This window comes from Salvelinus alpinus, chromosome 9 (assembly GCF_045679555.1).
Source record: "Salvelinus alpinus chromosome 9, SLU_Salpinus.1, whole genome shotgun sequence".
In the NCBI taxonomy this organism is placed as follows: domain Eukaryota; kingdom Metazoa; phylum Chordata; class Actinopteri; order Salmoniformes; family Salmonidae; genus Salvelinus; species Salvelinus alpinus.
The window spans coordinates 47,565,585-47,581,110 of NC_092094.1; the positions used below are offsets into that span (position 1 = coordinate 47,565,585).

The window sequence follows — 15,526 nt, forward strand, 5'->3', positions numbered from 1 at the left end:
CTCCAGATACTCAACTAGTCAAAAGAAGGGCAGTTTTATTGCTTCTTTAATCAGGACAACAGTTTACAGCTGTGATAACATAATTGCAAAAGGGTTTTCAAATTCTTTTCAAATGATAAACCTGGATTAGCTAACGCAACGTGCCAGTGGAACACAAGAGTGATGGTTGCTGATAATGGGCCTCTGTACGCCTATGTACACATTCCATTAAAAAATCTGCTGTTTCCAGCTACAATAGTCATTTACAACATTAGCAATGTCTACACTGTATTTCTGATCAATTTGGTGCTATTTTAATGGAAATTGATTTTTGCTTTTTTTTCAAAAACAAGGACATTTCTAAGTGACATGTACATTGACTTAGTGTAAACATTTAGCTGACTGATTAACCAGCAACAATTAGCTTGCCTTGTGTATCACTGCATTTGACATGATATACATTCATATATAAAGTTAATCAATATCTCGCACTAATAATATCTGACTGTGCATTGTCCCATGTGTTCAAGTGGTGTTGCAGAATGGAACCACCGTGACTTAAACAATGACTCATAATGTCCTGTTAAAAAAAACAGCAGGCATCCTCATTCCTAACTGTTCTGCACTGCAATCAGCCCCTTGACTGTAACTTGAACAAATGTGACTACATTTCTTTATAGGGCAACTCTGGGGCTCTTTACATCGATGATTAGGTGGTTGGGCGATGCGTTGATTGAACCAATCCCAGACATAATCACAGGTTGACCCACACTCAAGCCTCCAATTACCCACGCAACCTCAAGTAGATTCCTTTAGAAACTAAATCCAGAGCAACAGCATATTGTAATAAAAGAGCAGATACCCTCTGTAATTTATGATTAGTGGGTGGGCGCACATTTTGATTATATCCAAGCCCTACTTTCTACAACATGAATAAATGCATGGAAAATCGCATCTGCACAGCGATGAATCACCGCACCATCCTCGGGATCCAGATCCCCCAAGCAAAATCTGGTTGATAATCCCAAAATATTTCTCGATATGATGATGGCACGGGCAACCTGGTGCTATATTTGAGTATTTAGTATTTATTAGGATCCTATTAGCTGCTGCCAAGGCAGCCCCTACTCTTCCTGGGGTCCAAACAGGAACAAAACATCACAACAAAACAATAGTCAACATCATAAATAAAACAATACATCACACAAGACATTGTGCACTACAAAAATGTACACTGCTCTACCATTACACATGTACGATATAAAATGTACAATATTACAACAATACAATAGTACAATGTCTGTGTTAATTTATGTTGCTTTTTTATTAGATTTTACAGCTAGCTTGAGTTACCTGATGTGGAAGAGAGTTCCATGTGGCCATGGCTCTATGTAGTACTGTGCGTTTTCCCAGTCTCTGTTCTGGACTTAGGGACTGTGAAGAGACCCCTGGTGGCATGTCTTGCGGGGTACGTATTGGTGTCTGAGCTGTGTGTTAGCTGTTTGAACAGACAGTTCTGTGCTTTCAACATTCAGTGTTGCAGTCAATCTCTCCTCTACTTTGAGCCAGGAGAGATTGACATGCATGTTCTTGATATTAGCCCTCTGTGTACATTTAAGGGCCAGCCATGCAGCTCTGTTCTGGGCCAACCGTAAAATGCTTATGTCCTTCTTTGCAGCACTTGACCATCCATATAACTGGGCAGTAGTCCAGGTATGATAAAACTACAATCTTAGAAAAAAGGGTTCTTTGGGGTTCTATTTAGAACCTTTTGGTACTTTGGATGAGATTAAATAGCATTTTACTAAAAAAAGTTATATATACAGTACCTAAAGAACCTTGAGAGTTCTATCCCTACCCCAGTGTCTAATGGGGAATCGATTTTAGAAAACAACAGCTAACAAAGCTAACTCAGTCACATCAAACTCTGAAATGACAGCTAACATTCCCTTTTAATTTGTTACAGCTGTTTTACATTTATATTAATTGAATTATATAATAACACCATTAGCTCTCTATGGCAGGGGGATGATCAAATTCCTATTTTGCAACATTGTTGCCAAGGTCTGAATGGCAAACAGCAAGGTTCATACAAACCTGTGCTGTTGCAAAGTAAATGTTTGCTAGAAGCAAGAGGAAATAATGTGTTTAATAAAAGCATTCACTCTGGCTATCTACTCCGATTTCAGAGCACTCTCGTCTGAGTGTGCAAGAGCGCAGAAAAACTGACGAATTTATGAAGGCTCAACACCAGTTGAATATGACCGGTGTCAGTAAACGTTGGCAAAAACACTTTATTAAATTGTTGCCAGCAGCAGTTATAGTCACCAACGCTCTGGATAACATGAAACAGCCTATCCAGCTCTGGTAGGGTGAGTAAAATGGTCAGAGTGAGGTGTTATCTCATTTGTGTCTGGAAGTAGCTAGGAAGCTAGCCAACATTAGCCAGTTAGCTTGGGTGCTTGACTGCCGTTGTGAAGCCAGAACGCTCGGACCAACCCTACTCCTCAGCCAGAGCGTCCAGTGAACGCTCCGAGAGCGAAATGCTCTGAATTTAAGAACTGACAATGATCTGAATTTACAAATGCCCAGAGGGCACTCTGAGCGCTCTCTGGCACTCCAGATTGAATTTGACGAATGCACCCTTAGATAAAAATAACCTTTTGTTCAATTCCAAATGTAACTGCCATTCCGAGTCAAAAACCTACTGCCATTCCAGCATTAAGATACAAGATGGTGGTTGAACCAACTTGCAAGTAGCCTACCAATAAGCACATTTATTTTTTAATGTATTAAGGTAAGGAAAGTTGATGAATTAATTATATGAAGCCAAAGTCATATGATAAAGTGCAGGCTAGATAAAAACAATTTAAACATTATTCGAATTTGAGCACGTTTGTAAGCTAGCTAGGCTAAAGCTAGGCTCTTTTTTTGCCACTTTACTAGCTAGCAAGCCAACTCTTTCAAATAATTTTTTTTTATTATGGGATATGCCAAATAGATCTACAGGCCCAGCCTAACATTGGCAATTAGCTAATTGTTACTTTATTTCAGTATTTCAGTGTGTAGTCAATTGAGGGGACTATGTTTAATGAAGCCATAGAAGACTGTTGCTGACTGAGAGGAGGTATGTATTAATTATTTAGAATAAATTATGTATGATAAGTCTTGGTGATTCAATAGCCTAGTTAATCATTACATTACTTTTAACACACTATCTCTGATTTGCTCAGTCTGGCTGTAAACCCAGAAGTATTAGAGGCAGAGGATCTCTCTTTTGGCTGCTGCTGACAGCAACTTCATGTAAGTTGTTATTTTTTCATCTAACCTTTATTTAACTAGATCTTCTACATCATAATAATTATGTCTGCATAATATTTTGAATTGTCAGATTAACTCTTGCTTATTTCTAATGGTTTTGCTCCTTTTTTTGTTCTTCTCTGGAACCAGTCAGGCAACAACCCATACTATACTGGTGGTAGGTAGCCCAGTGGCTAAGGAGTTGGACCTGAGGCAGGAGCAGTACCTGTGGTCGAAAGGTGGCCGGTTTAAATCCCGGGCCGGACGCTGGAAAAAACGTGGTAATTGATCTGACAACTGGAGGGCTGCTGGATTTACATCCTCAAAACATTCCCCTACCGTTGGACCCTTGAGCAAGGCCCTTATACCCACAACATGCTCTCCATCCAGGGGTGCTGCACTGCAGCTTGAACCTGTACCCGTCTCAACTGTATGTGTGAGGTCTGCTGTTTGGGTGGGTTGAGAACGGAGCAGAAGCCACATTTTTGTTTTTCGCTGTAACTAATGTACACAGTTGTATTGCGAAGAAGTCAGCAAGAGTAGACGTGCGTCATCATTCAAACGAACAGATGTCTACCTGGCCACCAGTGCGCATTTCCAATGACAGAAAAAAAGAAAAAAAACTATGCTTAGTATTGTTTTGTCCATTATTTAATTGTTTATTATGTTATATTCTTAACAAAAAATATTACTATTCAATAGTAGTGGCCATAATTCATAAATGGCACCATGCAAGGTTCTACATGGAACCATTTTAGTTCAATGAAGAAGAACCTCTAGGGTTCTGATCAAAGAACCTTACGAAAGGGTTCTATATATAACTTTTAGGGGTTCTATATATGAAGCAAGCGATTGAACTCTTTTTGGTTCTATAAGGAATCTTTTTTTCTAAGAATGTAGGACTTGTCTGGTTGATTGTGATGTCAAGAAAGCAGAGCAGCGCTTTATCACGGACAGACCTCTCCCCAACTTAAAACTTCTTCAGGCTGCAAGCCCGACACCGGGCTTAATATGACAACAGCCACTGCAAGTGCAGGGCGCGAAATTCAAAATCTATTTTTGTAAAATATTTAACTTTCACACATTAACAAGTCCAATACAGCATTTGAAAGATAAACATCTTGTCAATCCAGCCAACATGTCCGATTTTTTAAATGTTTTACAGAGAAAACACCACATATATTTATGTTAGCTCACCACCAAATAAAAAAGAGGACAGACATTTTTCACAGCACAAGTAGGATGAAGTAGCATGCACAAGCCAACCTAACTAACCTAAAACCAACCTAAATAACCTAGAAAAAACTACCTCAGATGACAGTCCTATAACATGTTACACAATAAATCTATGTTTTGTTCAAAAAAAATGCATATTTTAGCTATAAATCAGTTTTACATTACTGCTACCATCTTAGCCACCATCATAGCTACAGTCAGAAATCGCACGGCAGTAGCCAGAGAAAACAGACACCAACGTCAACTACTAATTTCACATCAGAAAAGATTTCAGAGAAATATATGGTGGATAGCTAATGAAAGAGAAAGATCTTGTGAATACAGACAATATTTCAGATTCTTTAAATGTTTTACAGCGAAAACACCACATATATTCATGTTAGCTCACCACCAAATACAAAAAGAGAGACAGATATTTTTCACAGCACCGGTAGCATGCAGCTAGCATGCAGCTAGCATGCAAAGCCAACCTAACTAACCTAGAACTAACCTAAATAACCTAGAAAAAACTCCCTCAGATGACAGTCCTATAACATGTTACACAATAAATCTATGTTTTGTTCGAAAAAGTTGAATATTTTAGCTATAAATCAGTTTTACATTACTGCTACCATCTTAGCCACCATCATAGCTACAGTCAGAAATCGCACGGCAGTAGCCAGAGAAAACAGACACCAACGTCAACTACTAATTTCACATCAGAAAAGATTTCAGAGAAATATATGGTGGATAGCTAATGAAAGAGAAAGATCTTGTGAATACAGACAATATTTCCGATTTCTGAAGTGTTTTACAGCGAAAACACAATATATCGTTATATTAGCTTACTACAATAGCTAACACACAGGAGCATTGATTCTAGTCAAACGCTAGCGATAGCACAGTTCGACAGATATATGAAAAAGCATCCCAAATTGGGTCCTTATCTTTGTTGATTTTCCATCAGAATGTTCTCCAAAGGGTCCTTTGTTCAGAACCGTGTTCATTTGGACCTAGAACGAACGATGTCCCTGTTGAATTAGCATGGCACACTGGCCATGCCGTGCTAACCTCTCTGTCTTGACAAAATTCTTGCGTCGCATCACGTCTAAAGTCCAGAATAAATTTCAATAATATAATTAAAGTATATTGAAAAAACATACTTTAGGATGATATTGTGACATGTATCAAAGAAAATCGAAGCTGGAGGTCATATTCACCTATAACGAGTGTTTTCCAGGAGCGCAGTCCAGTTCCTACTTCGCGCCCAGAAAAAAAAATTAAGTGCGCACTTTTCACTCAAAGATGTTCTTTTCAGTCCCTGACAGAGATAATCAAGTCATTTTTTCTCTCACTTCCGCATGACAACCAGGGGAAGATGTGTGACGTGTTTGTACAGTCCTAAGTGCCAAGGCCTTTTATAGAGAGTATCTTGAAGAGAGACATAGCTTCTTGGAAATGTCACTTTTTACAGAAAATGGGCTGTAAAAAGAGTTATGTTTCACTTAGAGAAATAATTAAACCTGTTTTAGAAACTAGAAGGTGTTTTCTATCCAAAGGTAATAATAATATGCATATTGTACAAGCAAGAATTGAGTACGAGGCCGTTTGAAATGGCCACCTCTTTCCACTGCTGATACTCACTGCTGATTTTTGAGCCAACCGTTGTATCAATATGTTTCTTGATATCAGTCTTGATGATTGGAAACAAGCCCCAGTCACACTGAGATAACAAAGCTACAGCAGAATGAATGTCAGACACTTTTTCATGGGACCGGAATAGTGCTCTCAAGTGTGACCTTAGGTCCTCCAGGTAATGCCTGATCCCTGTTGACAGACTGAACCTTGACATCTGCAAAAAAAATCTAAAACACAAAAACTGTGTTCTCAGCGCTGGTATGAGAATGATAGGCCTATGGATGATAGTGGATGACAAAAGAGTGAGGGATCCGCACATTGCTCTAATTCTTTTTTTTATTGCTAACGTAAAACATGTTGGTATACATTGCATACAGTATCTTTGCATTTAGCATGGATGAAAATGTGTGCACCTCTCTTTCAGTGAGTTTGAACGAAAACTAGCCAATGCATAAATCTCAAGGTAGACCTACTGGGGTGGCAACAGCAGTGTTGGAGAATGAGGGGATATGAATAGAGAAGCATGTGGAGGCGGCACAGAAATAATGTGAAATACTGCAAGGACTCTTTGTCTCGCACACACACACACTTTACCTATCTCTTCAAATTGCTGTCACAGCCATGGGTAATTGTTAAGCTAAGACTAGTGATAAGTGATTTACAGGCCACATACAAGGGTTTTATGTTCAAGATCAACCTTGGTGTGGACCTTGAATTCAGCAACTCGTCACACTCCAGAATGCTAAAAGCTTGACTTTATGCCAGGGTGGAAGGTAGCCTAGAGGTTAGAGAGGCGAGGCAGCAACCTAAGGTTTGCCAGTTTGAATACTGGGTCAGACAGGAAAAATCTGGTGGGAATTGAGCTGGCAACCGGAGGGCTGGTGGTATCAAATCCTAGATGCCATGGCCTGCTGTTGTGCCCTTGAGCAAGGCACTTAACCCCCCCACAACAACTGGGATAAAGTGCAAGTCAAATTTTGGTTGGACCTTATCTGAATAAAGTGATTTTAATCTTAATCTAAAGAAGAAGAGCTTTTGTAAAAGGAATGCGTTGACAGATGACACTGAACTGTAGGTGGGCTTGATGATCTGTAAACAAAAAATTAAATAACACGTACATACTGTGAAGGGAATACTGTGTTGCTTCATAAATGGGTTATTGTTACAAGGCCTTTCAAAACCATGGCAATCTGATTCGTGCAGTCACGAGGGTACGGCAGATATACTCTCCTTACAAAACTCTTCCGGATAGCACTGTATGAAAACAATATTTTTTGTTTGGTGGAAGGAGCGCTACAGCCACATTGTCAATAAAAATGATGGAAGAGTGTTATTGTACAGTAGGTCATGTAGACACTAGTAACTCTCTGACTCTGGGGACACGTCCACATTTCATGTACCTCAATGGAGGTGAATGTCCACACATATTTCATTTAATCTATTGGCAGTGCAAACAAGCCATTGCACTGCCACCATGCAATATATAATATATACAAAATAATGAGGGAAAAAAGTGTTTTCAAGTGTTCCCAAAATAATGGAAACACGAGAAAATGAGGGATACAAAGTATATTGAAAGCAGGTGCTTCCACACAGGTGTGGTTCCTGAGTAAATTAAGCAATTAAAATCCCATCATGCTTAGGGTCTTGTATAAAAATGCTCGGCAGGCCATTATTTTGGCTGCCATGGCAATGCCCCCATCCACATGGCTGGTCTGGTCACTGAATGGTTTGATGAGCATGAAAATGATGTAAACCATATGCCATGGCCACCTCATTCACCTCATTCACCAAATCTCAACCCAACTGAACACTTCTGGGACGTTCTGGAGCGGCACCTGAGACAGCTTTTCCATCTACAAAAAAAATGAATTATGAAATTTCTTGTGGAAAAATGGTGTTGCATCCCTCCGATAGAGTTTCAGACACTTGTAGAATCTATGCCAAGGTGCATTGAAGTTGTTTCTAGCTCGTGGGGGCCCAATGCCATATTAAGACACTTTATGTTGGTGTTTCCTTAATTTTGGCAGATACCTGTATATTATCAGCTACAAATTCCCTGTTTAAAGTGCCAACAGTGTCATGTATCTAATGCCAGCCCTGCTGTCAGCAAATAAGGTGAGAGTAGTCATTGCCAAGAGGCGTAATGTTCTATTAATTCACAGATTGTGATTTAATAGATCCCAGACTGAAGCAACATTCTTTAGAACACTGACAGGCAGCGGGCATTAGGCATGAGAAAAAACAGTGGGAGATTTCTAGCTTATTGAATGAATCCCCCACTATTGATTATGCCTTGGTTACACAGAGGGCTCAGGGGTGGGAGAGGAAATGTGTTGTTCATTCTGCAGCATGCTCCATAGGGTTAGCAATTTGTTTGTTTGTTCGTTTTTCCAAAGGAAAGCATGAATAATGTGATAAAGCAAAATGCACCAAAACTGCAAATTGACTTCTATCACCCTTTAGTTCAAATTCATGTAAACTAATGCAATAAATTACCCTGATGGCTATTCTTTTTTTTATTTTCTCTAGTAGTCATGTTCAAAACAAGGAACAAAAGCCATTATATTCCGTTTGTTTTATAATAGTACATGTTAGCATTAGAAACAAATTGTCTTGTATGCTCATTCTCTATTAGCCTCTCAATGCTAATCTAAAAAATAAGCGTATGCAAAAGGAAAGTTGTTGGGTTAGCAATTAGCCTCTGGCTATAGTCAAAGTCACTGTCAAAGTGTTGCTTGGAAGTCTGATTTGGTACATTTCAAACTCTGATTATGGGTAACCCTCATGCTCTGCTCACAGAAAACCAGTGTGGGAAAAAAACTCTGACGCTCATATGTGTGTGTGTGTGTGTGTGTGTGTGTGTGTGTTCATATGGCACTCATATAGGCTAAATTAAGCATGGAATACACAGCCAGGAACAGATAGACAGATACAGACTATAAAATACCCAAAGGCTTCCTCCTGGAATATTTTATGTATTTCATACACTTAGGCACCCCTGCAGGCTCAATCAAGAGTAGCACACACAAACACACACACTGTATTCCCACATCCCTTTCCCCTCTTCTCTTGAATTTATCAATCTGCATTATTTATTAAAAGATTCTCCGGCAAAACATTCATCCTACACGTAGAATTGAAAATGCAAGCAAACATCACTTTTTCCTCTTTTTGTTTCCCTACTTGTCATTTAATTTAATGATCAAGGCACACACAAAAGATAGTGTTTCATCATTCAACGCAGCAGTAACGTGGGTTTGACTGAACACAGACTTGCAATTTCAGCCCTGCGGTCATATTCATTGCTAATTCAATGTTTTTTCCCCTAAAATAACACAGTACAGTTCCACATTCATCAAGCTTGGCAGAGATATGAATCCCTTCAAGGTTTGAAGATTGTTAAAAAATCTACTGAAGCTTTACTAGTTCTGCATGTTTGCCATGAAAAGCTAGTGAGCATGCCTATTTTCCCGCCCCATATCGTTCCCTAGCCCATTGCCTGAGAAGAAGATAACAGAATTATTCAAATCTGCCTTTCCCTCTCAGGTAGGGAGCTGGAAGGAGAGCCACTTGGAGATATATAGAAACTTTCCCGACTGAGTTATTACAATTTTGAGGCAGATCAAGGCAAAGCGTGCCTAACAGGATACAACACAGTCTGGTCTTAGTTTAAGGACTGAGAAATATTCCCAAATTGGAGGTAGGGCCTTTGTGCTGAAAGGATGGGCCACATTCTTGAAAAAAAATGTTAAGTCTTTCTACCTTTGTATGTGTGTCTACAGTAAAATACAGACAGTTGGCTAGGGTTGAATAGTGCACATAGATTAAATAACTGACTCATTCAGCACTACGAGTATAAAGAAATCCATTTCAAAACCTTAGCTTCCACAGAGTCAGAGCATGGGGAGATATGCAAAGTGTGTATTATTTCTTTCTACCTTTATCTAAGCAAGTCCATCTCACCACACGCTTGGAAAAGGATATCAACCTTGAAAATCTATGTAGAAATAATAGGCAAGAGATGAAGGTGTACCGGCTTTATCTAGCCTCTCATCAAACCCATTTAATAGGTACTTTGGTGTAGAATTACAAAAGTACTGGGCCAACATTAAATTAATCACACTGTTATCTCACACCACTGAACAGGCGCTGTCTTCAGCTCTGCATGTGTTCCAAGCTGGAGAGATAACAGGGACATATAGACGACTGTATCTGAGTTGTACCTGTGAATCAACAATCTAGCACACGTGACAAAAACACAATAGCAGGAGAAAGCCATTCCTACCTGCCCAATAGTTACTGTATAATCCAGTAACTATGTAGTATTAAGTAATGGCAACAGAGTGTGTTCTTAGCTTACAAACAATAAGTACCTTGTAAATAATACAATGTTTCCATAGAGGAGTCGAATAATGGAACACCCAATACTGTCCATGGTAGGGATTGAAATAAAATACATTAAAATACAAGAATTTATAATGAGAAAAACTACAGGGGCCTCCCGAGTGGCACAGCGGTCTAAGGCATGACTCGACCTTCGCCTCCCAAGCCCATTGGGGAGTTGCAGCGATGAGACGAAGATTGGGAAGAAAAATAACAAAATAAATAAATAAACTACAACTACACTATACCATTCAAGATACGGAATGTTGTAAAATTATTTGTATTTTACTTTCTATTCATAGTATGCATACATGTATAAAAGAGAGCATTAGAAGAAAGGATAATTATTGAAATGATACATCTTCAAATATAAGGAAATGGAACACAGAAGTACTTCAAACTGGAAATGAGGTAGTAATCAACATAGTAGGGTTAAAAACACAGCAAACAGAGGACATAGAAGGCACAGCATGTGGGTATGTGATGGTGTATTATGGTGGAAGTTGGGGTGTGTGTTTTTGTGTTTGGAAAAGTGTGGAGTTAAGTGAATGAAAAAGAAAATGGTTGCAAATGTCATAGATATGCGATATACATTTTAAAATGAATTATAAATATGATTTATTTATTTATTGTCAAATCATGATGGAACGGTCCCCAACCTTATACCCTAGACACCCACCTAAGTGACCCACACCCTAATGATAAGTTCTTTTTATAGGCCTACTGCAAGTAGCCCAAACACAGCCAAGACAGAGAGATAAACGTGGACACAGACCCACTAAAGCAGCACTGCCCGCTCAAGAGTCTGAGCCTGCCTGGCAGGGTTCGTCCTACAAAGCCAAAGCCCCCAGATGGGTGAGCATAATATACAAGGAGTTTCTCAAAGCTGCTAATGAGAACCTTGATGACCTCGTACCAAGCCGGTGGGAATTCCGGTGGAGTACACCCACCCAGGTAGTGGCAGTGCTGGCAACACTAGCTGCAGTGACCCATGGGGATAGGGCTCACACTCGGACAATTAGAGAAGGGGCAAATTATTGTGGCCCTGGTGGCACAAAATAATCAAAAGGTCTGACTGCACAGAGATGCTTGGGAAAATGTTCACAATGGGGGACCAGAGTGTGTATGTTTCAGGGTGGGGGTGGGTTGTAACGGGAGCTCCATCAGCTAGGACTTGACATTGGTTTATAAAATCTCCCCATTCTTGCTCAATTTTGCATGCCTTCTCAAACAGCTAAAACTGTATATGCATTCGCACATCAAGTCTTCTCTTGAGTTGGGCTCGGGGAATTCAAGGCACACTTAACCAGCATGGCTACCACAGCATTCTGCAGTGATACGTCATCCCATCTGGTTTGCGCTTAGTGGGAATATCATTTGTTTTCAACAGGACAATGACCCAACACACCTCCAGGCTGTGTAAGGGCTATTTGACCAAGAATGAGAGTGACGGAGTGCTGCATCAGATGACCTGGCCTCCACAATCACCTGACCTCAACCCAATTGAGATGGTTTGGGATGAGTTGGACCGCAGAGTGAAGGAAAAGCAACCAACAAGTGCTCAGCATATGTGGGAACTCCGTCAAGACTGTTGGAAAGCATTCCAGGTGAAGCTGGTTGAAAGAATGCCAAGAGTGTTAAAAGCTGTCATAAAGGCAAAGTGTGGCTACTTTGAAAAATCAAAAATATATTTTGATTTGTTTAACACTTTTTTGGTTACTACATGAGTCCATATGTGTTAAATCATGAATATCATGGATATATTGGAACTTGGATATATGGATGATTAAATATCCTGACCTAGTGAGATATACATGGCGGAGGTTCAATCATTCTAATCGTCTTGACTACTTTCTTATGTCATTTTCTCTGGCACCAAAAGTTTTAAAAAGTGTTGATAGGAGACAGAAAGTGGTCAGACCATCAAATAATTGGCATATACATTACTTTTACAGAATTTCCACGTTGGCGAGGATATTAGAAATTTAATCAAAGCCTATTGGATGACAACATGTTTTTAACCAGAACAGAAAAATTCATAACTGACTTTTCCCCCGACATAATATAGGTACAGCATATCTCCTTATCGTATGAGACATGTGCCTTTATAGGCCATGCAATTCAATAATCATCTTCAGCAATTTAGGTCAAAATAATTCATATTAACAAAGGAAATAGAAGGACTAAGTACATATAGATAAAAAATAAAAACCGTACCATAGAGGCACAGAATATGTTAAAGGAAAAACAAACTTAGTCAAGAAAGATCAAGCGTTGCATCGTGTCTGGACACAGCCCTTAGCCGTGGTATATTGGCCATATATCACAAACCCCCGAGGTGCCTTATTGCTATTATAAACTGGTTAACAATGTAATTAGAGCAGGAAAAATAAACGTTTTGTCATACCCATGGTATACGGTCTGATATACCATGGCTGTCAGCCAATCAGCATTCAGGGCTTGAACCAGCCAGTTAATATAAAAATAAAGTGAACTGGATGGAATATGGGGAAAAAGGCAACAATTTATTTATTTTTTATCTTTAATATAGACATTTCTTAGAAATGACAGTCACCAAAACATATTTTGAAAGAGGAAGCAAAGTACTTTCAGCGTTTGTTTTTATTTCAGTGTAACGATGTGTGCTGAGAGCCGGGAAGCAAGTTCATGGAGTGAGTGTTTTAATAAATAAATGGAACATAATACAAAACAAGAAACTCGAACAACAAACAGATATGAAACTGAAACAGAAACAATGACGCCTGGGGAAGGAACCAAAGGGAGTGACATATACAGTGGGGAGAACAAGTATTTGATACACTGCCGATTTTGCAGGTTTTCCTACTTACAAAGCATGTAGAGGTCTGTAATTTTTATCATAGGTACACTTCAACTGTGAGAGACGGAATCTAAAACAAAAATCCAGAAAATCACATTGTATGATTTTTAAGTAATTAATTTGCATTTTATTGCATGACATAAGTATTTGATCACCTACCAACCAGTAAGAATTCCGGCTCTCACAGACCTGTTAGTTTTTCTTTAAGAAGCCCTCCTGTTCTCCACTCATTACCTGTATTAACTGCACCTGTTTGAACTCGTTACCTGTATAAAAGACACCTGTCCACACACAATCAAACAGATTCCAACCTCTCCACAATGGCCAAGACCAGAGAGCTGTGTAAGGACATCAGGGATAAAATTGTAGACCTGCACAAGGCTGGGATGGGCTACAGGACAATAGGCAAGCAGCTTGGTGAGAAGGAAACAACTGTTGGCGCAATTATTAGAAAATGGAAGAAGTTCAAGATGACGGTCAATCACCCTCGGTCTGGGGCTCCATGCAAGATTTCACCTCGTGGGGCATCAATGATCATGAGGAAGGTGAGGGATCAGCCCAGAACTACACGGCAGGACCTGGTCAATGACCTGAAGAGAGCTGGGACCACAGTCTCAAAGAAAACCATTAGTAACACACTACGCCGTCATGGATTAAAATCCTGCAGCGCACGCAAGGTCCCCCTGCTCAAGCCAGCGCATGTCCAGGCCCGTCTGAAGTTTGCCAATGACCATCTGGATGATCCAGAGGAGGAATGGGAGAAGGTCATGTGGTCTGATGAGACAAAAATATAACTTTTTGGTCTAAACTCCACTCGCTGTGTTTGGAGGAAGAAGAAGGATGAGTACAACCCCAAGAACCCATCCCAAACGTGAAGCATGGAGGTGGAAACATCATTCTTTGGGGCTGCTTTTCTGCAAAGGGGACAGGACGACTGCACCGTATTGAGGGGAGGATGGATGGGGCCATGTATCGCGAGATCTTGGCCAACAACCTCCTTCCCTCAGTAAGAGCATTGAAGATGGGTCGTGGCTGGGTCTTCCAGCATGACAACGACCCGAAACACACAGCCAGGGCAACTAAGGAGTGGCTCCGTAAGAAGCATCTCAAGTTCCTGGAGTGGTCTAGCCAGTCTCCAGACCTGAATCCAATAGAAAATCTTTGGAGGGAGCTGAAATTCCGTATTGCCCAGCGACAGCCCCGAAACCTGAAGGATCTGGAGAAGGTCTGTATGGAGGAGTGGGCCAAAATCCCTGCTGCAGTGTGTGCAAACCTGGTCAAGAACTACAGGAAACGTATGATCTCTGTAATTGCAAACAAAGGTTTCTGTACCAAATATTAAGTTCTGCTTTTCTGATGTATCAAATACTTATGTCATGCAATAAAATGCAAATTAATTACTTAAAAATCATACAATGTGATTTTCTGGATTTTTGTTTTAGATTCCGTCTCTCACAGTTGAAGTGTACCTATGATAAAAATTACAGACCTCTACATGCTTTGTAAGTAGGAAAACCTGCAAAATCGGCAGTGTATCAAATACTTGTTCTCCCCACTGTATAGGGAAGGTAATCAAGGAGGTGATGGAGTCCAAGTAAGTCTAATGACGCGCAGGTGCATGTAATGACGGTGACAGGTGTGCGCCATAACGAGCATTCTGGTGACCTAGAGGCCGGAGAGGGAGAACACGTGACATTAGCCCCGCCCCGATATGCGGCTCCAGCCGCATGACACCGACCAAAATGACGATCCCAGGGCATCAGGAGCGGACCGTTCACCTCTGCTGAGGCACGGGAAACCTGTCAGTCCGGCTGAGACGCAGGAGCATGGTGACCTAGAGCGCCGGAAAGAGAGCATACGTGATGGTACCCCCTCCCCGGCGCGTTCGGCTCCAGCCGCAGGACGCCAATCAAAGGGACGATCCCGGGGATCCGGAGCGTACCGGTTGCTTCCACTGAGGTGCAGAAACCTGATGAACCGGCTGAGGCGTGAGAGCCTGATGAGCCGGCTGAGACCTCCCCGGTAGCCTCAGTCGAGGCACGGGAACCTGTTCACCAGCTGAGGCAAGGGAGCCTGTCGAGCCCGCTGAGGCATGGCAGCCTGTCGATCCCGCTGAGGCATGGAAACCCGTCGAGCCCGCTGAGGGAGGGGAACTCGACAAACCAGCTG

The 15,526-nt window shown here is 40.8% G+C and overlaps 1 protein-coding gene across 2 annotated transcripts in view; it reads right to left on the reverse strand.

The window, feature by feature from the left end:
• Nucleotides 1-15,526, reverse strand: part of LOC139530242 (metabotropic glutamate receptor 8-like) — a 239,619-nt gene that overhangs the window by 23,812 nt on the left and 200,281 nt on the right. The window lies entirely within an intron of this gene.